The sequence below is a fragment of the Adiantum capillus-veneris genome, chromosome 9 (genome assembly GCF_014529385.1).
Source record: "Adiantum capillus-veneris isolate H3 chromosome 9, ASM1452938v2, whole genome shotgun sequence".
Taxonomy (NCBI): Eukaryota; Viridiplantae; Streptophyta; class Polypodiopsida; order Polypodiales; family Pteridaceae; genus Adiantum; species Adiantum capillus-veneris.
Window position 1 is genome coordinate 101218413 of NC_140939.1, and position 26297 is coordinate 101244709.

Here is a 26297-nt window from a genome sequence, read left to right on the forward strand (position 1 = left end):
TCATGGGCGAATTTTCAAGCGAAGAGCCATGAAAATCTTTTCTAAGGTAATCGTTATTGGATTGTTTCCTCTTTGTCACATGCAGCAGAATTGAGGCTATACAAAATCGAGCAATCGCACAATCCAGATCCTTTCTGTTAACCTTGCGAATTTGCAGTATTGATGGTCCAGCCAGCCAGGACCTCTAGCAGCCTAAATACAATGCATGGGTGGCAAGCCTAGGTACACACTAGCCAATACAATATGCCCTGACCCTAGATGAAGCAACAGAGTGGTGTAACTCTTAACAGCTGTCGGATGAACTCACCCCATTTGTCAGGTGCATTGGAAGAGTTTAGGGATTTAGCTCGGAACTAGTACTCCGCACAAACACAAGGTTACTTTACTTCACTTGAAAAGAGAAACTGAATTGAACACAATGAAGGAGAGAGACGCCGCTGCTGCTGTCTCTCCCCGCCCCCTACTCGCCATCGCCCCCCCCTGCTCCCCTCCCACTCCTTGCACGCCCTGCCCGCTGCCCCACCCGCTGCCCAGCCCTGCCTGCCCTGCCCGCCTGCCTGTCCACTGCCCCACCAGCCTGCACACTGCCTTTAGCCCGTCGCCTCTCCATTCCTGCTTGACGGGCATCGCCAGCACCCTCGACGTGCTCAAGAGATTCCCCGTTCGTCGACGCTTCTTCGCCTTTTCTTCACAGCAACAGACACAGATGGAGGCTCAAGCTTCGCCACAGAGGGACTCCAATGAAGTCCCCTCGCCCAACCCCGCTGAGCCCACCATTCGACTTGCTCTCTCACCGACAAAGCAAGCGAGCCTAGCCGCAGAGGTGGAACGCCTGCAGGCGACTTCCGTCATCTGCAAGATTCTCGGCACCAGACCCAGCAAAGGAGAGCTGCGTGATCTTCTCCAGGCCCGTCTTCTCGCAGAGGTGGGCAAGATCTTGGACGTTCACTTCCTCGGACACGGCTACTATCAGATAGAGTTTGAGACCTCCGAGATGGCATCCAAGGTCATCGGGATGAGCCCCTTGACCATCCGAGCAGTTCGAGCCCACTCTCGACAGTGGAGACATGGTTTTGACCCAGCTTCAGATGTTCTGGTAGAGGAGGCAGACCTTCCCATCTCCGTTTGCTTTCCTGGTTTGAGGAGGGAGTACCTACCACTTTTGTCCAGGATAGGCTCAGAGATTGGGACTGTCCTGGAGACACCTCGCACGGCAGCCTCAGTAGCTGCCAAGGCAGCCGGCATTCCCTCAGTACGTGTTCTGGTTAGGGACACCCACACTCTCCTAAAGGTCATCCTACTTCCTCGGATAAGCGGGGGTTGGTTCCCACATAGCGTGGAATATTCGGGCATCCCGAATCAGTGTTTCATTTGTCGATAGATGGGCCATGTTGCGAAGGCCTGTCCACGGAGGAGACCCCAACCTACACCACAGGCCCACCAGCCCCAGCCCTCAAGGGCTGGCCAGCAACAACAAGCACAGTCATAGAGTACGCAGGCAAAGCCACCCTCCGAGCCTGGGCTCAAGCGGAGGAGGACTGGCAGCAGGCTCGTGGTCGACGTCGGCAGGGGCCACCGCGCCAGCCTGGCACTCAAGAGTGGTCCTCAGGCTCCTACCCAGCAACAATGGGTTCCCATGGGAAACCGATTCGACCCTCTTCAGCAGGACGAGGTCCCTGCCCCGGCCTCCACCTCAGCCTCACCCTCGACAACCCCTCCTTCCCCCGAGTTCCTGTCACAAAGTGATGACGTGGTTACCGAGAGCAGAAACTGCCAGAAACCCTAATTTCTGCAAACCCTAATTTCTGCCAGAAACCCTAATTTGCAGAAACCCTAATTTCTGGAAAACCTAACCCTAATTGCTGGCTGAAACCCTAAATGTGGTGGAAACCCTGATTTTGGCAGCTGAAAATGCCACGTGGCCAGCGTACGGATTTCCGGAAAACGCGGCGTATTTTTCGAAGCTGAAAAGCAGCCCTTTGGGCGACGCAATTTGGCAAGAGAGAGTGAGAGAGAGTACATTGCTTTATTTTTACTCTCTTGAGAGAGAGAGAGAGAATTTGTGCTTTTGAACTGGAAGATTTTGGGGCTCTGCTTTTGGGCATCCCTTGTAATCTTGAAATAAGCGGTGAGGGCTCAGCATCTGGACGCAGAGTCTGAGAGTGAAACCCCCGCTCTCTTGTACTTTGACATTGATTTAATACATAAAGAAATACAGAAAGAGGCGCCAGTCTTTGGGGCCAATATCTCTAGGCATGGAACTCCGCCGCACCAGTGCAAATCTATTGTGATCTGTGAATTGTTTTTAAGTGGTTATTTGGTGCTGCGGTGATTGATTCTTGACTTGGAGTGTCCAAGTCTGTTACAGTGGTATCAGAGCACGGCCGATTTCTCTTCTACCTGAAATAGGATCCCCAAATTTTTTTTTTCCGCGGCACCTATTGCTTCACGCAAAGATCAGTCGACTCCCTCCGCATCTGGAGATGCGGGCAGGGATTACAACGAAGATTCCGACAGAGAGTATGGCCCGCCTCAGCCTACTTAGGCGGAGCGATGAGAGATGGAATGTCGTCAATTGATCGGCGATGCAACAAAGATGATGCTCAATTTTGCGAAGGACCCAAAATTTGCAAAATATATGAGCGAGACTTCTTTTCAGGAAGTGCACAAGCAGTGGCAGAAAACCATTACACAACCCCCGAAACCCGCTCTCAAGAAACCTTCTGCTCATAAGAAATATTCAGAGAAGGAATTAGAAGAGGTGGTTGATGCACGGATTGCTCAGCTTTTTGACGCGCAAAAAGCACGGCAAAAAGCAGAAGAAAAGCATTGACTTCCCGAGTTATTTGGGTCGTCAGTCGACATTTGACAAAGCAAAGAAACAGAAGAAGCGTGTTCACATTGAAGAAGTACCCAGTTCTTCTTCTTCTTCTTCTTCTTCTTCTTCTTCTTCTTCTTCTGACAGTTCTTCTACCTCTTCAGATTCGAGCGAAGAAGAAAGAAAAGGTAAAAAGCGAAGCAAGAAACAACGCTTCGAAAATGGCAAGAAAAAGGCAAAGAGGTCTAAATCTCGCCTGGAGACTGATAGTTCTACTGAGGACTCGTCTACAGACAGTTCAGAATCCGATGACGGAAACTTTTATGCGAACAAGAAGAATTTTTATAAAGCCGACCAGTATGACTTTCTGGAAGATAAAAGCAAGAAAGTCCGAGAGTTTAAGGAAGGTGGACACTCGATCAAATTTGATACTTTTTCAAGATACTCAGATGCTTCGAAGGCTTTGTCTTTTATACAGCAGTTTGACATTGCTTTCATGGGAGGACGCTACTCAGAGCACTCCAAGATTCGGAGAGCTACCTCTTATTTTAAGGGGAATGCTCGCACTTGGTGGTCCACGCTTCTTTTAAACAAGACTGTGCCAATTAAATGGCTGAAATTTAAGAAGCTTTTCATTTCTTCTTGGTTGACGCAAGAGTATGAACACGATATACGAGCTGCTTGGAACCATCTTTGGATGACCAAAAAAGATACAATAAATGCTTACTGTGAGAGATTCTAGAGCTCTTTTCTACCCGCCTCTTCATTCAAGAAGATCTCGTTCAGAGAACAGATTGAGCGGTTCACCTTGGGTCTACCTACAGAGATCTGAGATCACTGCTTGGAGTAGAAGTCAGCTTCTATTCAGGAGTTGATGAGTCATGCGAAGTGGGGCTTTGCCATTCACTCTGGCAGTCTGACCTACCCCACAGATGAGGCCATGACACAACGAGCTGAACAGACTTCTGGGAATGAAAGTAGAAAGAAAAAGAGCAAAAAGGATGCACGACCCAAGTTTACTCCTCAGGAGCGAGCTCGATTCAGCGAGGAGGGGAAGTGCTTTGGATGCAGGGAACATGGACATATCTCCGCGAAGTTGCCCTAAAAAGGCACAGAAAGAACAGAATGATAAGGACGACGACAGGCCTGAGAGTTTGAGAGCAGCTGAGGAACGTGGACGAAAAGGCAAGATGAAAATAGGACTGGTTCCAAATTGTGTGGGTACCGATCCCAACACCATGGACGAGAGTACAAAACTTTATCGAGCTTGGGGCAAAGTGAAAGATCAAGAGGCCCTTATCTTCTTTGATGGAGGAGCCAAGGCCAACTTCATTTCACCAGAATTGGCGGCGCGGCTCGGGACACTCCCGATAGGATGGGACCACTTGCGGAGGCAGCTCTAGCGGCACCCGACAGGGACATAGCCATTACACCTGTCATTGGCAAACTTCGGTTGCATTGTCAAGGGTATTTGGGGCATGAGGACTTCTTCATAATGCCTTTGGAGGGTTGTGATGTTCTCTTAGGGATTCCCTAGTACCACAAGAACAACGCCGTGGTCGACTATCGGGCGAGGAAAGCGACTTTGACTACAGAGAAGGGCAGAACCATTGTACTTGATATTAAACTGAAGGGCGAGTCTGTCCCTATTGTATCGGCTTCGGCCATTTCAAAATTGATGAAATCCAGTCTGTTTGTTTACTCGATCTCTATGAAAGAATTGAGCGATAAGGATAGGACAAATATGTCTAAACTTGATAAAGAACGCCAAGATTTTCTCCACTCTCACGCCGATTGCTTCTCAGAGGGCCTACCAAACGAGTTACCACCTGCTCGTCCTGAAGATCATACCATTGATCTGATACTAGGAAGCACACCACCGAACCGGCCACCGAACCGTGTGAGCCGAGCACAGAATAAAGAGATTATGAACCAAGTGAAAGACCTCTTGGAAAAGGGTCTTGTCCAGCCTAGTACTTCATCGTATTGCTCTCCAGTGTTGTTGGTTTTGAAGAAAGACGGATCTTGGAGAATGTGCATCGATTATAGAGCTCTCAACAAAATCACCATCAAGAACAGATTTTCGATTCCTAGGATCGATGATATACTCGACAGGTTACAGGGATCCTCGTGCTTTCGCAAGATTGACTTGAAGAGTGGATATCATCAGATTCGAATTGCGCCGGGAGACGTCTACAAGACAGCCTTTCGGACTACTTTTGGGTTATTTGAGTTTTTGGTGATGCCTTTTGGCTTAACCAATGCTCCTGCGACATTTAATCGGATGATGGACAGGATTTTTCGAGAGTACAGGCTATTTGTTGGCACTTTCTTTGACGACATCATTGTTTTCTCCAAGAATGAGGCAGAACACAGAGATCATCTGCTTCAGGTCTTTCAGGCATTACAAGATCACAAGTGATTAATGCAAAGAAAAGTGAATTTTTCCTACCAGAGAATAGAATTCAAGATCCCACTTTATCAAGAGACAGAGATTCAGAGACAAAAAGCACTTTATTGATGAAAATTTATTACAATCGAAACCCTCAAGGTTTAGGATAACTGTTGATCAACTTATTACATGGCTTTTTGGATTGCATATAAGATACGCCTAGGATATTGTGTTCACATGATGCACTACTTTGTTAGTGAAGTAGTTCCTGTACTCATCCTTGAGTGGATAATAAATTAAGATATCAAGCCGGGATTCTTCTTTTGATACTCCAAAAGTTCTGACTCTGTTCACTGGGATCACCTCGGTGACCTTTTCCAAGAGCCAGTCGTTGGTGGTTTGATTGGAGTCGCCTGAAACAGTCAGGTCCAATCGGGTAGGCAACAAGTAGAATAACTCTACCACCCTCAACTCTTCTTCCCAACGTATCTTCTTCAAATCGGTAGCTAGGCATCCTAGCTTCCGAGCGTTGATGTAGTAAACCTCTCCTGCAAGTGTCCAATCAAGTCCCCATCCTCTATCGATGCAAGTGGAGTGTGGCGTATGAGCCTTCATCTGTATCTCCATGACATCTCGCCTGAATTGGTAAACTGGGGATCGTCGAGCTTGCTCATAAATAAGCTCAAACACTTGGAACTTCCGATATTCTAGCACGGGGTCTTCCTGCAACACCAATGCAAGGAATTCGGATCAGCTACCTATACACTTTCAGTTCCTTTTTAAATATTCAAACAATACGACTTTATTTCTCAACCTAACCTAGGCTCTGATACCAGGTGTGAGGTCCCCACCCCACCGTATCAAACGGCGGATCTGATGGTGAATCTGGTGGCCACTAGATCTATAGCGGAAGCAAACAAAGTGGTTCAGGGTTCAACTAGCGGACGATCTCTCATCACAAAGTGAGTCGAGTTCGAGCCTACTAGCAATGAGATCTAGCTCCACCTCACAACAGAAGCATATTTAAACTATCTAGCGATCCTAAGACCCACCTTCCAAGAGGAGAGAAAACCTCGAGTGCCTTTTTTCCCATGTTTCAAAGGCACGTACACTACACTTTTTGGGACACATTGTCTCAGCAGCAAGATTGCAAATGGATCCGGCCAAGATAGAGACTATACGTGATTGGCCCGATTTGAAGAATGTCCATGAAGTTAGAAGCTTCTTGAGACTGTGTTCGTACTATAGGCGGTTCATACGAAAGTTTGCAGAGGTTGCTTCCCCTTTGCATATCTTGACACAGAAAGGAGTCCCTTTCTCGTGGGGATCCACAAAGGTGACTGCCTTTTAGATATTGAAATAGAAATTGACTACGGGACCAATTTTGACTTTGCCGGATTTGCAGAAGTCATTTGAAGTTTATTGTGATACTTGTGGTCATAGTCTGGGTGCGGTCTTAATGCAAGAAGGCCATGTCATTGCTTACGAGAGCCGATTGTTCTCTAGGCCGGAGATGACAGAACAGATTTATGAGAAAGAGCTTTTGGCAATTATCCATGCTCTTACTCAGTGGTGCCATTACCTACTCGGAGCGGATTTTACTGTCTTTACAGACCATCAGAGTTTGCGCTACTTCTTGTCACACAAGCAGCTTTCGGAAAAGCAGATGCGGTGGGCGAACATCTTGTCACAGTTTCACTTCCAGATTGTCCACGTGCACGGACAGAAGAATGTGGTGGCAGATGCTTTGTCTCGAAAGCCGTTGTTTCTGGCTATTTCCGCGATACATCATAGGAGCTTCGAGGGTATGGTCGACCAGTATGCCACAGATACAAATTTTGCAGATATTTTCACACCGATACGGGATGGGGAGACAGTAGCAGGATACTCCATTCGGGAAGGCTACTTGATGAGAAAAACCATGTTGTGCGTTACACAGCCATTGAGGAAAAAAATTATGATTGAATGCCAATGTCCACCTTTTACGGGTCACCGCGGCATTGCTACCACCATGAAGGGGGTAGAGAGATACTTCTTTTGGCTGAGACTCAAAAAGGATGTGGAAGAGTTTGTGCGCAGTTGCTTAGTATGCCAAAAGGTCAAGTTTGACAGGTATAAGGCACAGGGATTGTTACAGCCTTTGCCCATACCCACCCGCCCCTGGGAAAGTATTGCAATGGATTTCATTTTTGATCTCCCGAGAATACAGACTGGTCACGCTGGTATCTGGACTGTTATTGACAGATTTAGCAAACACACTCATTTCATTCCAGTGAAAAAAACAGTCAAGCCGGATCACTTAGCGAGACTGTTTGTGGCCCGGATCTTCATATTACATGGCATGCCTGAGACGATTGTCTCCGACAGAGACCCCCGATTTACGAGTTTGTTTTGGAAGGCAATTTGGGAGAACATTGGCACGTGGTTGCAATTCTCGTCATCGTTCCACCCACAGATTGATGGGCAATCTGAGATTGCAAATTCAGTGGTTCTAGATTTATTGAAGTCTTATATCTCAGATCAGAAGACTCAATGGGAAAAGTACCTACCTTTGGTGGAATTTGCCTACAATAACACAATACACTCTTCGACGGGGAAGGCGCCATTTGAGATTGTTGAAGGTGCTGCGAAGGTTCCACCCTTCCTAAGCACGAAAGATAAGATCTTTGAAGCGGATGAATATATGCGAGACTTAGATACGGCTTTTGCCAAGGTTCACGAGACTTTGCAGAAGTCTCAAGAACGACAGAAAAAAGGCAGCGGATCGCCATCGTCGCGACTTGAAATTGAAGGAGGATGATTGGGTGCTCTTACGTTTTGAGAAGGCACGCCTAAGAAAGAAAAAGGGAAAGGAGAGGCTTTTTCCAAAGCTTAGTATGCGATACTACAGACCTTTCCAGATCACTGAAAAGATAAATGATGTCTTCTTCCGATTGAAACTACCAGATACTTGGAGGATTCACAATGCATTTCATGTGAGTCTCTTGAAACCTTTTAAGGGTGATGTGCCTGATGATGGGGAGCCTGATGAGCAACCCGAAGTGGAAGAAAACGAGGAGATCCTTGGTCCTGAACAGATTTTGGCACATAAGGATACGAAGAATAAAGGTAAAGTTCGAAGGCGGTTCTTGGTTAAGTTCAAGAACTATCCTGCATTGGATGTGAAGTGGATGGAGGAGGAGGACCTAGCAAATACTCCTCAGATTGTGAAACTTTACCTCGATGCTTTTGGTTTAGCATAGTCTACTCCAAATGGAACCCAGAATTCAGCTTGGCCGGAGATCTCGTGCAGTGGGATGCACAAGAGGGGAGTCACTCCGCTCCTTTGTCAACAGATGCCTTGATTTAGATACTAGAGTCACTGATGTCTCTTTGAGCTTCAGGGATACTGAAAGCTGACAGTATTCTGTTGTATGACCTTAATGAAATGGAATTCCTGATTATGATACTGATTTGTTCTTGACTTCTTTTAAATGCAGGAATTGATAGACGAAATGACTACAGCATTTTGGTCTGATTGATCTCGAATGGACATGGTTGCAATAAGGGTTAGTCAATCGGACATCGATGAGGTCCCGATTGGATCTAGATGCGATTGCTAGCTACATTGCCGATAAATCATGGTCTAAGATCCGAATGAATATTGAATGTCATGTGATGTCCTGTGATGTCTAGTGATGTCCTGTGATGTGACTGTCAATTTGGTACATGTGCTAGATGTGTGTTCCTAGTACGTAGGTACTAACAGTCAGTGTCTGCTAAGACGGTTTATGGCTTCTGTCGGTTTTGCAGGCGTAATCGAGGGCGATTACAATGCTTTCAAGAGGGGGGTATGTCACAAAGTGATGACGTGGCTACCGAGAGCAGAAACTGCCAGAAACCCTAATTTCTGCAAACCCTAATTTCTGCCAGAAACCCTAATTTGCAGAAACCCTAATTTTTGGAAACCCTAACTCTAACTGCTGGCTGAAACCCTAAATGTGGTGGAAACCCTGATTTTGGCAGCTGAAAATGCAACGTGGCCAGCATACGAAATTTCGGAAAACGCGGCGGATTTTTCGGAGCTGAAAAGCAGCCCTTTGGGCGACGCAATTTGGCAAGAGAGAGTGAGAGAGGAAGTACATTGCTTTATTTTTACTCTCTTGAGAGAGAGAGAGAGAGAGAGAGAGAGAGAGAGAGAGAGAGAGAGAGAGAGAAAGAATTTGTGCTTTTGAACTGGAAGCTTTTGGGGCTCTGCTTTTGGGCACCCCTTGTAATCTTTAAATAAGCGGTGAGGGCTCACTCTACAAAGCATCTATACGCACAGTCTGAGAGTGAAACCCTAACCGCTCTCTTGTACTTTGACATTGATTTAATACATAAAGAAATACCGAAAGGGGCGCTAGTCTTGGGGCCAATATCTCTAGGCACGGAACTCCGCCGGGCCAGTGCAAATCTATTGTGATCTGTGAATTGTTTTGAAGTGGTTATTTGGTGCTGTGGTGATTGATTCTTGACTTGGAGTGTCCAAGTCTGTTACAGTTCCCCCCCTCTTCCGCCCCCCCGCCCCGCTCCCCCCCCCCCTCCTCCTTTTCCTTCTCCCTCTCCCTCTCCCTCTCCATCCCGCCCTCCTACCTTTGCCGATCCCCCTCGCCCCCCCTCTCCCCCTTCCCCCCTTGCTCCCTCACCTCCTCCCGCCCCAGTCCCGCAGCCGTCCCATGGGGCAGGGCCTTCCTTGGCTGCTAGGAGATCTCTTGGCAGCGCCTTTGCCACGAGTCGCTAGGCGAGAGAGGAACGGCCTTTCTTGAGACCCCCTCTTCTGGTGCAAACGTCTCCCTTTGAAGCAATTCCTCGTGGTCTAACAAGCTTCGACATTCGTCGTCGTGGGATTTCTTTGCCTACGACTTTACACGGTTTCTCGGCGACCCCTCACCAGACCTTGAGGCGGCCTGCTTCAGAGTTCATGCATTGCTCCTTGCAGCTAGGGGGATAGAGGCCTTGGACTCAGCGGTTGGCTTCTCTTTTCCCCTGTGCGGCAGGGACAAGGCTGAGTGGACTATAGACTCAGTGTTGGAGTGGCTACAGACACACGCCCTAGAGTTCTCTCATCACATGGGAGACCTAGGGGTTACAGACTTGCTTCAAACTCTTTGGCCATTGGCCAGGTTTTCTGTGACACCTCAAGACGCAGCAGGATGTAGACACAGTGTGGTTCACTTCTTTGCTGACATGCAGAGCCCACCATGGTATGTACACATACATGAGGACAACTGGACAAAGGAGGTTGCTTTACGCATGGCTCGGTCTACTTGGGCGACACTCTTTGCAGTCACACCTATCTCGAGGATGTTGGGATGCGGATTACTCCCCATCCAAGCCTGCCTCGAAGATAGCACGATTAGCTGATGCGGCAGCATCAGTTCTCTCTCGCTCCCCCTGAGGATCGTCTCATGGAACGTACAGGGATTAGATGGGCCCCAGTTTTAGCATCAGAGGGGCCGACCGTGTCAGGAGCTTCAGCGATGCCTTGTGGGAGGAGAGATTGACCTTCTTATGCTACAGGAGCATCATCTGTGTGAGAGCCGCATTAGACGTTGTGGTCAGCTTTTGCGTGGACGATATGAGACTTTTTTGTCAGCTGCATTTGGACCTGGAGGCATCCAGGGCGGGGTATGTATGACTATTGCCGATTCTTTGCAACAGGCCATTGTGGACAGAGGGATTATTATGCCAGGCAGGGCTCAGTGGATCACTATGCAGGTTCAGGGTTATCTCGTGGGCTTCTTGAACATCTATGCGCCCAATGTGACGAGTGCACGTGCAGAGTTTTGGTCTCAGATTGTTGAGTCTCTGCCGCAGGCAGAGCAATGGTGCATAGGGGGTGACTTCAACATGTTTGAGGACCCCTCTGAGAGGATTGGTGGTAGCCATACTACTGTGCATGGAGTTGAGCTAGTAGCTTGGGAGAGGTTTTGTACGACTGCGGGTTTCATATGTGTGGCAGCATTCTAGCTTCGTGAGGTCCCCCAAACAACCTGACCCTCTCTCGTTCGGACCGCAGAGTGGGAAACGTGAATCTATTTTGAATAGATCGCTTCTACACTAGTGGCCACTTCTATGACTTGGATGGGACAGTTGACATTCTAGCAGGGACTTCCTTTTTGGACCATGCACCAGTGATCCTCACAGTGAGACTGATAGGCAGAGGAGGGGGAGCACGATGCTACGCATCCCTGAGAGGGTCTTGCTGGACTCTGCGCTCAGAGAGCGAGTGGAGGCTCTTTGGACAGAGATCTTAGACATGCAGGATTCTCCTGCTGACAGAGTGGCCTCAGGACTTGCTCAGCTTAGTCGATTCTTTCTTCAGGAGTCTTCGGCTCGCCTGGCTGTAGAAGCGTCTTCGACGGGGTGTTGCTTCCTTGCAGAGGATGCAAGAGTAGCATCCAGACAGTCCTTGGTTGGAGAAGCAATTACAGCAGACTCGCCAAGAGCTTGTCAGCACAGAGGAGAGGCGCCATGAGTTTGCTTTCCATCGGCAGGCATCTCAATGGACCCAGGTGGGTGACAGAGTGACAGGCGCTTTCTTTGAGGCAGTGGGACCCCATCATACGCATGCCAAGGTCAGCCAGTTGACGATGCCCGACGGGTCAATTGCTTCAGAGCCAGAGGACATGCATGTAGTTGCTACTGACTTCTACCGTGATCTACTGTCTGCAGAGCCTCAGTCAGAGCGTCACGATGCATGCAGAGAGGAGGTGTGGGCACAGATGAGGAGATGTACCAGAGGCTTGAGCTACCTCTTTAGCTAGAGGAGCTACACACGGCTCTTAGAGTACTCCCCCGTGGTAGCTGTCCAGGTGCGAATGGCTTGACTCCCAGTTTTTTCTTGGAGTACTGGTACTTGCTTGGCTCAGGTCTGTGCAGTGCTTTTCAGTTCATCCTGCACACAGGAGAGATGCCTGACAGCATGAGTGAGGGCCTGATTTACCTCATTCCCAAGGAGGGTGGCTCCTTGGATGAGATTCGACAGTGGCGCCCCATCACCATCCTCAACTCAGCCTACAAAATTCTTGCCAAGGCTCTGAGTTTGAGGATTCAGCGACTTCTAGAGAGCATTATACATGGGACACAGACATGTTTTGTCAAGGAGCGTAGTATCCTTGACAACATCTTTACTTTTTGGGAGGCTTCTGCCCTCGCGCGGCTCCGTGGTGAGGATCTGATGATACTTCTTCTAGATTTGAGAAGGCCTACAGCAGAGTTGACTAGGACTTTTTGGAGGGCACTCTACGCTTCTCAGATGCTTGGATCAGAGGTGTGTCAGCTCTGTACAGACGGACACACAGTCAGGTACTTTTGTCAGGAGGTAGAGGTGATCGTTTCATGCTCACACGTTCGGTCAGACAGGGCTGCCCTCTTGCCCCCTTCCTCTTTCTGTTCTATGCTGAGGCGATGAGCAGGTTTTTGGTTTCATAACACGTTGGTTTACGCGGCTTAGCGCTCCCTATTCGGGGAGATGAGCTACTAGACGCCGAGTTTGCAGACGACTCAACCTTGTACTTGGATGGCTAGGAGGCCAACCTTCACAGGTGTGAGCAGGCTCTTGAGACTTTTTGTTGTGCATTAGGCGCACTGATCAACTGGAGAAAGGCAGTGGCTTTCTGGGTTGGTAGTGCTCCTACGCTTGATTGGATGCAAGGTGAGGGTTTCAGGTGGATTCCCCCAGGGACTGCAATTCGGTACTTGGGCTGTCAGGTTGGTTTGGACTTGTCTCCCGAGCAATAAATTGCTCCCCTCCTCTTGTCCATCAGGGGGAATGTTGTTACATTCGAGCTCTGCACGACTTTCTCTGGCAGGCAGAGATGTAGTGGCCAACCAAGTGTTGTTGGCTACTATGTGGTACATCACTTCTTGTTGGATCTTTTCTAGTTCTTGTATCAGCCAGGTAGAGAGGCTGATCAGGAACTTCCTTTGGTCAGGGCGTGACACTCAGATAGCCCGGGCCAAAGTGGCATGGCAAGTCATCATTCTTCCTTGTTCTCATGGAGGATTGGGGATCATGGACCCAGCACAGCAAAGCAGAGCCCTTCTTGGGAAGTTTATCGTCAGAGGACTTCTTCCAGGAGAGGAGCCCTGGAAGGAGTTCTTGCTCCAGCGGCTTAGTGTTAGGGTGCCTCAGGCTAGAGGCCCCTAGCGATCCTCGACTAGATGGATTTTCACAGAGATGCGCAGAGTTGGTTTGAGCAGGAGACTAGAGGACCTGCTTCACTGTGAGTCTGCTCCGATCTTGCAAGCAACTACAGAGAGGCCTGGAGCAACGTTAGCCTACTTGAACGGAGGAGCGCCTGAGACAGCCCCTTGTTTGGAACCCCATGGTTAGCACTCAGAGAGGCCACTTGGTTGGTAGTCCGCCTCATGTTTCCTGGGGTCCCATGGCAGAGGGTCCAGCATGCACTTTATGTGACTGGCTACAGTTTTCAGGCTTGTTAGAGGAGCTTCAAGGCATTCACCTACAGGGCATGAGAGGGGTGCAAAGCATGTGTCAAGACATCTCAGAGGCAGTACCAGCTGAGTGGCTCACACCTCTCGAGTCAGCAGCAGCGCCCAGATGGATGGGGGCCTTCACGTGACTGGAGGTTCTCATCTCAGTTCGGGCTTGCTCAAAGACTATACCCTCCCTGTTTTTCGAGCTACAGGGTGAGGGACGCTTACACAGAGTTGTAGTAGAGGCCCCACAAGTGGCAGAGTGTTGTTTTCAGAGGATCCGAGTGGTGGGCATCTGTGGGAGGACTTGTCATAGATCCTGACCCAACAGCTCTTGAGACTGCTGGCCACTGGAGAATGTGGGCTTGGGAGAGCTGTCTGCTGGCAAGAGTACAGTGGGATCCTGGAGAGTGGCTTTGGAGGGACCCTTTCTACTCAGCAGACCATCCAGGAGTCCCTTTCTTTCAGTACACTATTCGACTAGGACGTCACATATCGGCAACGCAGACAGAGGCTCGTCCTGCTGCAGCACCTCATTGGCAGGAGGAGGGTCTCACAACTGAGTCCTTGGCAGCTTTTTGGGAGCGGTTGTGGGACTCCAAACAGCCAAGGCAGGTCACTTTGTTCCAGTGGCTGGTTGCACACCGAGCTACAGCAGTTGGGAGCTGGCTTGTACATAGTGGTCTTTCGGCCGCATGTGCAGCTTCTGACCATCTTGTGGAGAGTCAGCGTCATGTCTTTGGGACTGTCCTTTGGCGCAGCAGATGTGGCTTCGTGTTCTTCGACGGATGCCAGCTCTTTCCACAGCTCGGCAGTACACTTGGGGGTAGCTACTTGGTCCACTCTCAAGGGCCCCTTTGGCACAGCAGGTGTGGCTTCGTGTTCTTCGGCTGATGCCAGCTCTTTCCAGAGCTCGGCAGTACACTTGGGGGCAGCTACTTGGTCCACTCTCAAGGGCCCGGCACTTCAGTTTGAGCTATCCTCCACTAGCAGGATGATAGTGATGCAGGGGGTCGCCAGCCTGCTACAGAGCTTACTCCACAGGAGTGGTGCAGTGAGAGAGAGAGGAGTGTTGGGAGCTCATCAGCGGCCTGACACTTTGGTTCATCTGGCGGACCCGCTGCTTCCGCATCTTCGAGGCTCGCCCTGTACCACCAGCAGAGACTGTTCAGGACCTTTGGCTAGAGTTGATCCATACTCTCAGAGGACAATTCGAGAGACTCCAGGGCAGCTCCGACCGCATGCGGGAGCGCAGAGAGGCTTTCCTTCCGACTCTCGCGTCTTGGGCCTTTTTTCACCATGGTCCAAGATATGCTCAGATGGCACTACCGTCCACCTGTACTTGGTTCGGCGTGAGATACTTAAGCCGTTTTCCGGTACCCTCTGACTTCTTAGGCTCATCCGAGTCCTCTGGGGAACGATTTTTGCCTTGGTTGCCATGGTCATCATAGACCGCTCTTTTGATGAGTACGCAGCAATGTGTGTGTCACAAAAATACGGAAGCGTAAACTGACTTTTAATTGTACTTCAAATACTCAAGAGAATTAGAGAGAGAGAGAGAGAGAGAGAAAGCTTGACACTTCATTGGGGACCAGAAGATGGACTGGTCCCCCCCCATAAAGAGAATATCTTTATTACTAAGGGAGAATCTTTACAAGCACAGGAAAGGGGCGAAAGCCCGTCCTCTATTCTTTCTTCGCCTTTTTCTGCTTGTGACTGAGAGAGTAAAAGAACTGCTCTCTGACTACTGAGAGGATCTATCCTCTTCTGCGAGATTTTGGGAAGCTCACGTAGGGGAGAGTCTACCTTCCACAAAACTCATCGGAAGCTCTCACGAATGAGGGTCTATCTTCCGCTAACTGTGCCACTTTGGACGTAATCATTCCTGCAATCAACCAACCACAGAAACATGCAAAACACACACACACACACGCTTGCTGTAATTTTCTGCACATAACCAGAAATTGTTACCTGAGCGCGTTCCAATACCAAAATGGAAGTCCTTTTCGCGATGGAAATGCTCCAAACTTGGTATATGTGTAGAGTAGGTAGTGGGGAACAAGATTCTATTAACACTTTGTTGAAATTCACCCTAATACAAGTGATTAGGGGCTGAAAACAGGGAATTTGCAGCAGCTAGACAAGGGAGAAAGAGAGTTTTCTACTACTTTATGCGATGAAACTTCTCCCAAAGCTGCATGCAACCATGAGAGGCCTTGTTCTAGGTGATGGGTGCTCAGAGGCTCCACATACACCACAAGGTGCTGCTCTCAAGCTTCAATGGAGAGCTTCATTGCATAGAGGATTGTCAACTTGGGGGGGGGGGGGGGGGGGGGGGGGGGGGAGTAGTGCACTGCCAACCTGGCAAGAGGGGAAGGGGCTGCTCTCTTATAGCCTCCCAGAAGAGGGGGCGCTAGCATGAAGAGAGGGAGTGAGGGAGAGAGAGAGAGAGAGAGAGATTGTATGGGAAAGTGTGCCAAGTGGCACACTTACTTTAAAAATTTTAAACCATTCAACTTTTGACTTTAAAAATCCTATGCTAGTTAATGAAATGTGCAATTAAGTACACAACTATACACATAGATGCAACAAATGAAAACGTTAACTGCTCCCTAGCGCATTGCCGTACCAACAATGCTCTGGCATTACCTGTTCGCACTTGTCCGGCCATTTGGTCCAGTGCAAACAATTTAAGAATACTTTTAACTAACTTATCCTAAGGCCGTAAAATAATCAGGCCTTAGGGTTATTATTCTAAGGACCCCATCTCATTCTTATGCTTGCACTACCGCGCGTAATTTTCTGAGCCTGAAATCTGAGGCTACTATCTACCCCTTCATTGAAGACCCGATTTCCCAATCGCTATGGCTTCAGGGTATTTTCTGCTAGGGTCTCCCTGAGGTGCACTGGCCCAAACTTGGGTGCACCTGAGGCCCGAGAACTGCTAAATCTATTCTGATGTGTACACAAATAATTAGATAATTCTTTTTTCCTAAATAAATTAATTATTTACAAAGTCCGACTTAGTTACATCCCTCTTGGTTTTGAAGAGTTGACCTCAACTGTAGAGCATCAACATAACTGTGCAAGATGTCTAGGTAGTCCTTAAGATCGGACTCAGTCATCCACTTTACATCTAAAGAAGTGTAACTCTTGAACTCGACTAAATACTTTCGATGTAAACTCCCCGACTTGATTTGTCTCTCCGAGTGGTGTATTATCTGTTCAGGTTAAAGGATTTCCTCAATCTCTGCGACTTTTGGAGGATCTTCTTGTACTGGCGCCACTGGAGGAGGTCCAACATATGGTCGCAGGAGACTGACATGAAAAACATTATGGATGCGCCAGTTAGAAGGCAAATCCAATCTGAAAGTCACGTCATTGACTTTATCTGTAATTTTGAAAGGGCCGTATAATCTATGGGAAAGTTTGACAACTTTCCCTTTGCCGACCCGCTTTTTCAATCTAGCTTTCTCAAACCGAAGCAGGACATATTGTCCTTTTTCAAGATTGAGATTCCTTCTGTGCTTGTCTGCTTTTCTCTTCCGTTGCTCTTGAGTACGAAGAATCGCTTGCTTTACTTGTTGATGGGCAATATCAATATTGCGCGCAAATTCATCTGCGGCGAAGTGTTTTCTTTGGTCACCATAATAGGAAGTAAGAGTGGCTTCCCATAAATAATTTCGAAGGGAGCTTTACCAGTTGAGGAATGTATGGTATTATTATACGCAAACTCAACTATTGGTAAGTACTGTTCCCATTCGGATTGTCGTTCCGAAACATAGCACTTGAGGAGATCTAAAACAGTGGCATTAGCGATTTCGCTTTGACCATCTGTTTGAGGATGATAAGCTGCTGAAAAATCAAGCTTAGTCACCAAGTTTTCGAACAATGCCTGCCAAAATAGACTAGTCATGCGAATATCTCTATCGCTGACAATGCCTGCCAAAATAGACTAGTCTTTGGCAATCCATGGTGTTTAAAAATCTGAGCTAGAAATATTCTAGCCATGTGATCAGCTTTGATCGTCTTCTTTACTGGAAGAAAATGTGCTTGCTTACTGAATCTGTCTACTATAGTTCAGATTGCATCATTTCCATTCTTGGATCTAGGAAGATCTGTAATAAAATCCATGGCAATACTTTCCCATGGCGTGTTAGGCACAGGGAGCGGCTGAAGCTTGCCATAAACTTTATGTCTGTCATATTTTACTTTTTGGCAGACTAAACACTCACGTACATGTTTTTCAATGTCCACACGGAGTGTTGGCCAAAAGAAATACCTTTCGAGGACGCGAGTGGTGAAAGCAATTCCCCGATGCCCGGCATAAGGAGAATTATGTGCTTCAGCCATCACCTTCTGTCGTAAGGGCTGAGCTATGCATATTGCTTGTTGACGATAGAGCGTATTATCCCTAATGCAATAAGATGGCCTTGAGTGACCAGCTTTAAGATCTGCCCAAATTGTGGCGAAGTCTGGATCTCAAGGATACATCTCGCTGAGAGATTCTAGTTCCACATGATAAATTGTTGTTAGTGCATTGATCTTTGGACGCTCGGAGAGAGCATCTGCAACTGCATTCTTTCTTCCAGAAGTGTGTAAAATCTGAAAATGGAACATTGAAAGAAAGTTGGCCCATCTCATCTGCTTTTCTGATAACTTTCTCTATGTGAGAAAGTAGCGAAGACTTTGATGATATGTCTTGATAATAAAATCAGCTCCTAATAGATAGTGTTTCCAAATGGAAAGAGCATGAATTACTGCCATTAGCTCTTTCTCGTATATAGAGACATGCAACTCTGCATCTTTAAGACGCAAGCTTTCATAGGCTATCGCGTGACCCTCTTGGTTCAAAACTCCTACACAATCTCCAGATGCATCGTAGTATACCTCGAAAGGTTTGCGAAGATCAGGGACGGTGAGAACATGTCCGTGACTGAGTAGAGACTTAAGCTTTTCGAAAGCTTGTTTTTGTCCACACCCCCAATGGAATGGAATCTGCTTCTGTGTCAGGTCATGGAGGGGACCTCCTATCGCGGCAAAAGCGCGAATGAAACGCCGATAATAGGATCAGAGGCCAAGAAAACTTCGTACATCATGTACTGTAGTTGGCGTAGGCTATTCTACAACTGCTTGAATCTTATCAAGGTCCATCCTCACCTGATTGTGAGACACTATATGGCCCAAATAGTGGATTTCTTTTAAAAAGAACTCACTCTTCTTAGCATTCACAAATAATTTGTGTTTGCGTAATTCTTCAAACACTAAGGCGAGAGGCTTATAGTGTTCGTCTTCCGACTCTGAGAAGATTAAGACGTCATCAAAGAAAACCCTGTAAAACTTCTATATGAGTGAAAGATTCTATCCATCATTCTGTTGAATGTAGCTGGTGCATTAGTGAGTCCAAAAGGCATCACTAGAAATTCATACAACCCGAAGGTTGTTCTAAATGAAGTCTTATGCACATCCTGAGGAGCTATGTGGATTTGATGATAACCGCTCTTCAAGTCTATACGACTAAAGACACTTGCTCCTTGTAACTTGTCAAGAATGTCGTCAATCCGAGGGATTGAAAATCGATTCTTGATTGTGATCTTGTTTAGAGATCTGTAGTCTATGCACATACGGAATGTGCCATCCTTTTTCTGTACTAGCAAGACAGGTGAACAATATGGAGAAGTACTAGGCCTTATTAAGCCCTTCTCCAAAAGTTCGTTAACCTGCTTGAGAATTTCCTCTTGCTGCATTAGACTAACTCGATAAGGGGGCTGATTTGGAGGAGAACTTCCTAGGATCAAATCAATTGTATGATCCTCAAGTCGCGAAGGTGGGAGTTCATTTGGAAGTTCATCTACAAAACAATCTTTATAACTTTAAGTCTTTTTTTCTATAAAGAGGAAGAAAGTTGTGAAACAGACACATCTCTCTCTCTCTTGCAAAAATCAAGTACGCTGAAACACACTTTTTCATTTCTTTCTTGATGGCAATGTGATTGGCGATAGGAATACGCCAATCACCTGCATCTGCAAGTACAAGATACTGCTTTCCTTTATGAGCAAAGGATAAGGTTTTCTGAACATAGTCAGGAATGGGATGCATCTTGTAGTGCCAAGGCATTCCCAAGATAACATCGCATCCTTCAAGTGAAGCTAGTAAGAAAGACTCTTGATCTTTGTAGTCGTCGACCTTTAGATTCAACTTCCCTATTATTGGAGTAGAGTTTGAGTTCTGCCCTTTGAAAGAACATTGTGCTTGAATAGAAACTCCAAAACGATTGGGCTGCAAGTTAAAGTCGTCAGCTAGCTTGGTAGAGATGAAGTTGCCTGTACTACCAGGATCAAACAAAATAAGAGCCCGTTGGTTGTTGATACTACCCCATGCTTTGAGAAGAGCTATTTCTTTTCCATCCTTGGTTGTATTTCCCTGTACATCTGGGACTGCATTGGAAGAGGGTGGTTGCGGAGGTTTCGTAGGACAATCACCCTTCATATGACCAACTTGTCCACACTTGAAGCGTCTTCCTTCGCTAATGTAGGTTCTCAATTCAGCAGGAGAGAGATATCTCCCTTTCTTGGGCTGATTTTGCTTTGCTTCTGCTTCGGAGGCGGTTCTTTTCTTCTTTTGAGAAGAAGTAGAGGTAGGCTACTCATGGAGAGCCTTCTGCTTGGCATGGTAAGTGCTTTGCTCCATCTTCCTGGGAGTACCCTTGTCATGTATTCCATCAGCTATGCGGGCCGATTCCATAAGTATCTGCAAGTTACCTCGAGGGTAAAGCTTCATAGCCTTTTGCAAGGCTTCATGCAAACCTGCTTCAAACTTGCGCATCTTCTCCGAATCGTCTATCTTCTTGAATGGAGTGACTTTCAAGAGAACGTCCCAAAACCTATCCACATAGCGTGGAACAATTTCGTTCTCTGACTGTGAAAGTCGATCCCATTCTTTCTTTACCTCTTCCTCATAGTCCGGAGGAATGAACTGTGCATAGAACTCCTTGAAAGCAGTCCAATCTTGGGGTTTGCGATCTTCCAGGATAAGGGTTAACCACCAACTGCTGGCGGTGCCTTTCAGGTACATACTGACATGGCGAAGCTTGGATCTTTCTGTTAAATTCCCTTCAGCAAATGCAACTTCGAATTGACAGATGAAAGCCAAAGCTTTGTCATTATCACGCCGTCCATTGTAGGTGTCGAATTTCACATCTTTGTCTCCCGACTTGAATGTTTTCTGCCTGTGGTGCTTCTTCTTATGGTGCTCCTTCTTTCTATGCTTAGACTCCTTATGGACAAGAGTCTTTTCCCTTGAATGCACTTCTTGCTGCGACGGATCGTCAAGAAACATGTCTTCCAGAGCAACGATGTCATCCAGATCCTTCATGAAAGAGAACTGAGGGGAATCAGGGGGATCCTGCTCTTGAACCTTTGGGTTAAACCGAACATGACGTTCTGGAGGTTTCCTCTGCCTCTCGTGCATGCGGGAGGTTCCAATCAAAGTATCTTTCCTTGGTTCTGGCGCCTTTGGGTTCTGCGGGATTTCTCTCGACCCTCCTTCCCTTTCTCAAGAGTATGGAGAATCTTTTGGACTTCTAGATAGGAGAGAGCTTTTTGCAACTCTTCCACCTGCTGTTGAAGGAGAGAGAACTCTATCTCACGTCCTCCCATTTCTGCAATCTGCCAAGAGTTGTCAATCCCTTAAGGAAGAGAGAGATGACCTTGCTCTGATACCACTGTCACCAAAATACGAAAGCGTAAATTGACTTTTAATTGTACTTCAAATACTCAAGAGAATTAGAGAGAGAGAGAGAGAGAGCTTGAAACTTCATTGGGGACCAGAAGATGGGTTGGTCCCCCCTCCATAAAGAGAATATCTTTATTACTAAGGGAGAATCTTTACAAGCACGGGAAAGGGGCGAAAGCCCGTCCTCTATTCTTTCTTCGCCTTTTTCTGCTTGTGACTGAGAGAGTAGAAGAACTGCTCTCTGACTACTGAGAGGATCTATCCTCTTCTGCGAGATTTTGGGAAGCTCACGTAGGGGAGAGTCTACCTTCCACAAAACTCATCGGAAGCTCTCACGAATGTGGGTCTATCTTCCGCTAACTGTGCCACTTTGGACGTAATCATTCCTGCAATCAACCAACCACAGAAACATGCAAAACACACACACACACACACATGCTTGCTGTAATTTTCTGCACATAACCAGAAATTGTTAACTGAGCGCGTTCCAATGCCAAAATGGAGATCCTTTTCGCGATGGAAATGCTCCAAACTTGGTGTATGTGTAGAGTAGGTAGTGGGGAACAAGATTCTATTAACACTTTGTTGAAATTCACCCTAATACAAGTGATTAGGGGCTGAAAACAGGGAATTTGCAGCAGCTAGATAAGGGAGAAAGAGAGTTTTCTACTACTTTACGCGATGAAACTTCTCCCAAAGCTGCATGCAACCATGAGAGGCCTTGTTCTAGGTGATGGGTGCTCAGAGGCTCCACATACACCACAAGGTGCTGCTCTCAAGCTTCAATGGAGAGCTTCACTGCGTAGAGGATGGTCAACTTGGGGGGGGGGGGGGGGTAGGGCAATGCCAACCTGGCAAGAGGGGGAGGGGCTGCTCTCTTATAGCCTCCCAGAAGAGGGGACGCTAGCATGAAGAGAGAGAGAGAGAGAGAGAGAGAGAGAGATTGCATGGGAAAGTGTGCCAAGTGGCACACTTACTTTAAAATTTTTAAACCATTCAACTTTTGACTTTAAAAATCCTATGCTAGTTAATGAAATGTGCAATTAAGTGCACAACTGTACACATAGATGGAACAAATGAAAACGTTATCTGCTCCCTAGCGCATTGCCGTACCAGCAATGCTTTGGCATTACCTGTTCGCACTTGTCCGGCCATTTGGTCCAGCGCAAATCATTTAAGAATACTTTTAACTAACTTATCCTAAGGCCGTAAAATAATCAGGCCTTAGGATATTATTCTAAGGACCCCATCTCATTCCTGTGCTTGCACTAGCACGCGTAAGTTTCTGAGTCTGAAATCTGAGGCTACTATCTACCCCTTCATTGAAGACCCGACAGGGTATTTTCTGCTAGGGTCTCCCTGAGGTGCACTGGCCCAAACTTGGGCACACCAGAGGCCCGAGAACTGCTAAATCTATTCTCATGTGCACACAACTAATTAGATAATTCTTTTCTCGTAAATAAATTAATTATTTACAAAGTCTAACTTAGTTACAGTGTGCAAGTGATAGAGCACGAGAAGATGTGCAAGGCTTGAGGCTTTGAGAGGTGGCGATGACTTGCAGAGAAGGGGGCACTAGGAATCGAAGAAGAAGAGAGAGAGAGGTTGCACGATTTGTGAAGGGGAATAAGTGAAAGTCGAGATTGGGCTCGCATTCCCTTTATTAAAAGTATAGGACCATTTTTAAGTTAGTGGCCAAGTTCACATTGGTTAGTAACCTTTAAAAATATACACTAAAGGGGTCATTTGGGCCTTTAACCCAACAACCTCCCACTTAAAGGCATAAATGGCACCTTTAAGCTACCTAACTCCCATCATCTGTATGCATAGCTGATGTTGTGCTTTGGGTAAGCACTTAGTGAGAGCATCTACCGGATTTTGTGATGTATGGATCTTAACCAATGTAATAAGGCCATCCTCAAGCACATCTCGAATGAAGTGATACCGTACATCAATATGCTTTGTGCGTGCATGAAACATGGCATTCTTTGCCAGACATATGGCACTTTGGCTATCACAACCAAGCATAGGTGCCTTGTCAGGCAAACCAAAATCACTGCATAGACGTGCTAACCAAATGGCTTCTCTGAAAGCCTCAGTGGCTGAAATATATTCAGCCTCTGTAGTAGACAATGCAACAATCTTTTGCAATCTAGAACACCATGAAACAGCACCTCCTGCAAGAGTAAACACATAACTACTTGTGGATTTACATGTATCCACATCACCAGCCATGTCAGAGTCACAAAATCCCTTCAACTCAAATGGTCCTTTACCATAGCAGAGGCATTTGTTTTTAGTCCCTTTCGAGTACCTCATAATGGACTTCACTGCATCCCAATGCAAACTGCCTGGATTAGCCATTAACAGGCTCACAACTCCCACTGCATGGGCTATGTCAGGCCTAGTAGCAACCATAGCATACATAAGTGAACCACAAGCTGAAGCCTAGTAGCAACCATAGCATACATAAGTGAACCATGGGCTATGTCAGGCCTAGTAGCAACCATAGCATACATAAGTGAACCACAAGCTGAAGCGTAAGGCACACTTTGCATGTCATTGGCTTCTTCCTTTGACTTGGGGCAATCATCCTTGGAAATTTTGACTTATGGCTGTAATGGCAAGCCAAGAGGCTTTGCTTCAGCCATGTTAAATCTGTCCAACATCTTTTCAATGTACTTTTCTTGCAACAAATACAATATGCGCTGGTCCCTTTGCCTTCTAACCCTTAATCTAAGTATGTGTTCAGCTGCCCCAAGGTCTTTCATTGAAAATGCAAATTTCAACTGCCCTTTAAGAGCATCAATAGTGCTTCTTTTCTTTGCAGCTATCAACATATCATCCACATAGAGCACAAGAATGATAGGGCTGCCATCATCATCACGTTTGGTATACAAACAATGGTCTGCATGGCTTCTTTGTAACCATGTTTGAGAATGAAGCGGTCAAACTTCTTGTACCATTGTCTACACGATTGTTTCAGCTCATACAAGCTTCTATTGAGCATACATACCAAATGTTCCTTGCCAGGAATAACAAAACCCTCCGGTTGCTTCATATAAAGCTCTTCCTCCACATCACCATGCAAAAAAGCGGTATGTACATCCATTTGGTCCATTTCCACATCAAGGGCAGCCACTATGGCAAACAACACACGCAAAGTGGTCATCTTCACTACAGGAGAGAACACTTCTTGAAAGTCTATGCCCTTGGTTTGAACATATCCCTTTGCAACTAGCCTTGCCTTATACTTGGGTTTTGCATCAACTGTCTTGATTTTATACACCCATTTGTTAGGAATAGCCTTCCTTCCTTTGGGCAATTCCACCAAATCCCAAGTATGATTAGCATGCAAAGCTTTAATCTCTTCTTGCATAGCAAGCTCCCGCTTGTCGCTGTGCTCACATGTTTTTGCCTCTTTAAACGTAAGAGGCTCTCCCTCATCTGTCAACATAATGTAATGCAAAGAGGGATCATATCTACTCACAATCCGTCTTGGACGAGTAGACCGCCTCACCCAATGATCCAAATTATCCAGTAATGGGTCTACATCAAGTGGCATGATAAAATCATCAACAATGGACATCATTTTCAGCATTGTTTTGTGGCTGCAAATGCCCTTCAGGAGCCTCAATTTGCTGCTTAACGTCATCTGGCTCAAACACCACTGAATCATCTACATTTTCAGCCATATGTGGTGCATCCTGAGGGTCAAGAATAGGCCTAACAGGTGGCTGTTCATGCTGAAATTTGACCCTTTTATGGTCATGGTTTGAGGCACAATTGCTTTGAAGCAGCCTTGCCTTATTAAAAACAACATCCCGGCTGCACACAACCCTCTTGAGCTGAGGTAACCAAATCCTGTAACCCATTTTGGCTTCTTCACCATATCCCATGAAAAGGCCTTTAATGGACTTGGCATCTAGTTTGCTTCTCAACTCAAGTCTACTATGCACAAAAGCTTCGCAACCAAAAATGTGTAAGTGATCATATGAAGCAGGCTTGCCAGACCAAACCTCTTCAGGGATGTCACCTTTCAAAGACATGTGAGGGGATTGATTGCATATATGGACTGCAGTTTTCAAAGCTTCTTCCCAAAATCCATGAGAGAGATTAGCTGTGGACAACACGCACCTCACCCTCTCACAAAGTGTCCTATTGAATCTTTCAGCCACACCATTAGAAGGGGGGCTGTATGGCACAGTAAGCTCCGTCTTAATGCCCAAATTTTCACAAAATTTGTTAAATTCAGCACTTGTGAACTCCCCCCCATTGTCCGTACGCAAGCATTTCAGCTCTCTACCTGTTTGGGTGGTCACAAATGCATGAAATTTCTTAATCGCAGCAAAGGCTTCCTCCTTAGATTTAAGCAAATAAGCCCAAATTTTCCTAGAATGATCATCAACAAAGGAGACAAAATAGCATGCACCTCCCATAGACTTGGTAGGCATGCTACATACATCAGAATGTACAAGATCAAGCACACAAGATTTACGAGAGACACCGGAGTAATAAGAACGCTTTACTTGCTTGCCATATTGACATTCATTACAAAAGTCAAGCTTTGTGCCTTTAGCATCAAGCTTGTTCAAAGTACAAAGCTTAGAAAGGCCCTTTTGGCTCATATGGCCAAGCCTCTTGTGCCATAACTCCATGTGAGAGTTAATTTCAGCCAACGCAATAAACTTGCCCAACGTGGCCTTTCCATGCATGCAGTAAAGTGTCCCTTTCTTTGTGCCCTTTACAATCAGCCTTGAGCCTTTAGTCATTTTCCATGATCCTCTCTCAAACAAGATGCTGTAACCATGCATATCCATCTGACCAACAGAAAGCAGACTCTTCTTGATTCCTGGCACATATCTAACATCATGCAAGACAAGCTCATTT

At 46.7% G+C, this 26297-nt stretch overlaps 1 protein-coding gene and 1 pseudogene across 5 annotated transcripts in view; both read right to left on the reverse strand.

Moving 5' to 3' along the window:
* Positions 1 to 26297, reverse strand: part of LOC147450901 (protein MALE DISCOVERER 2-like) — a 69859-nt gene that overhangs the window by 11660 nt on the left and 31902 nt on the right. The gene's annotated exons all lie outside the window — the stretch shown is intronic.
* Positions 461 to 25102, reverse strand: LOC147450902 (uncharacterized; annotated as a pseudogene).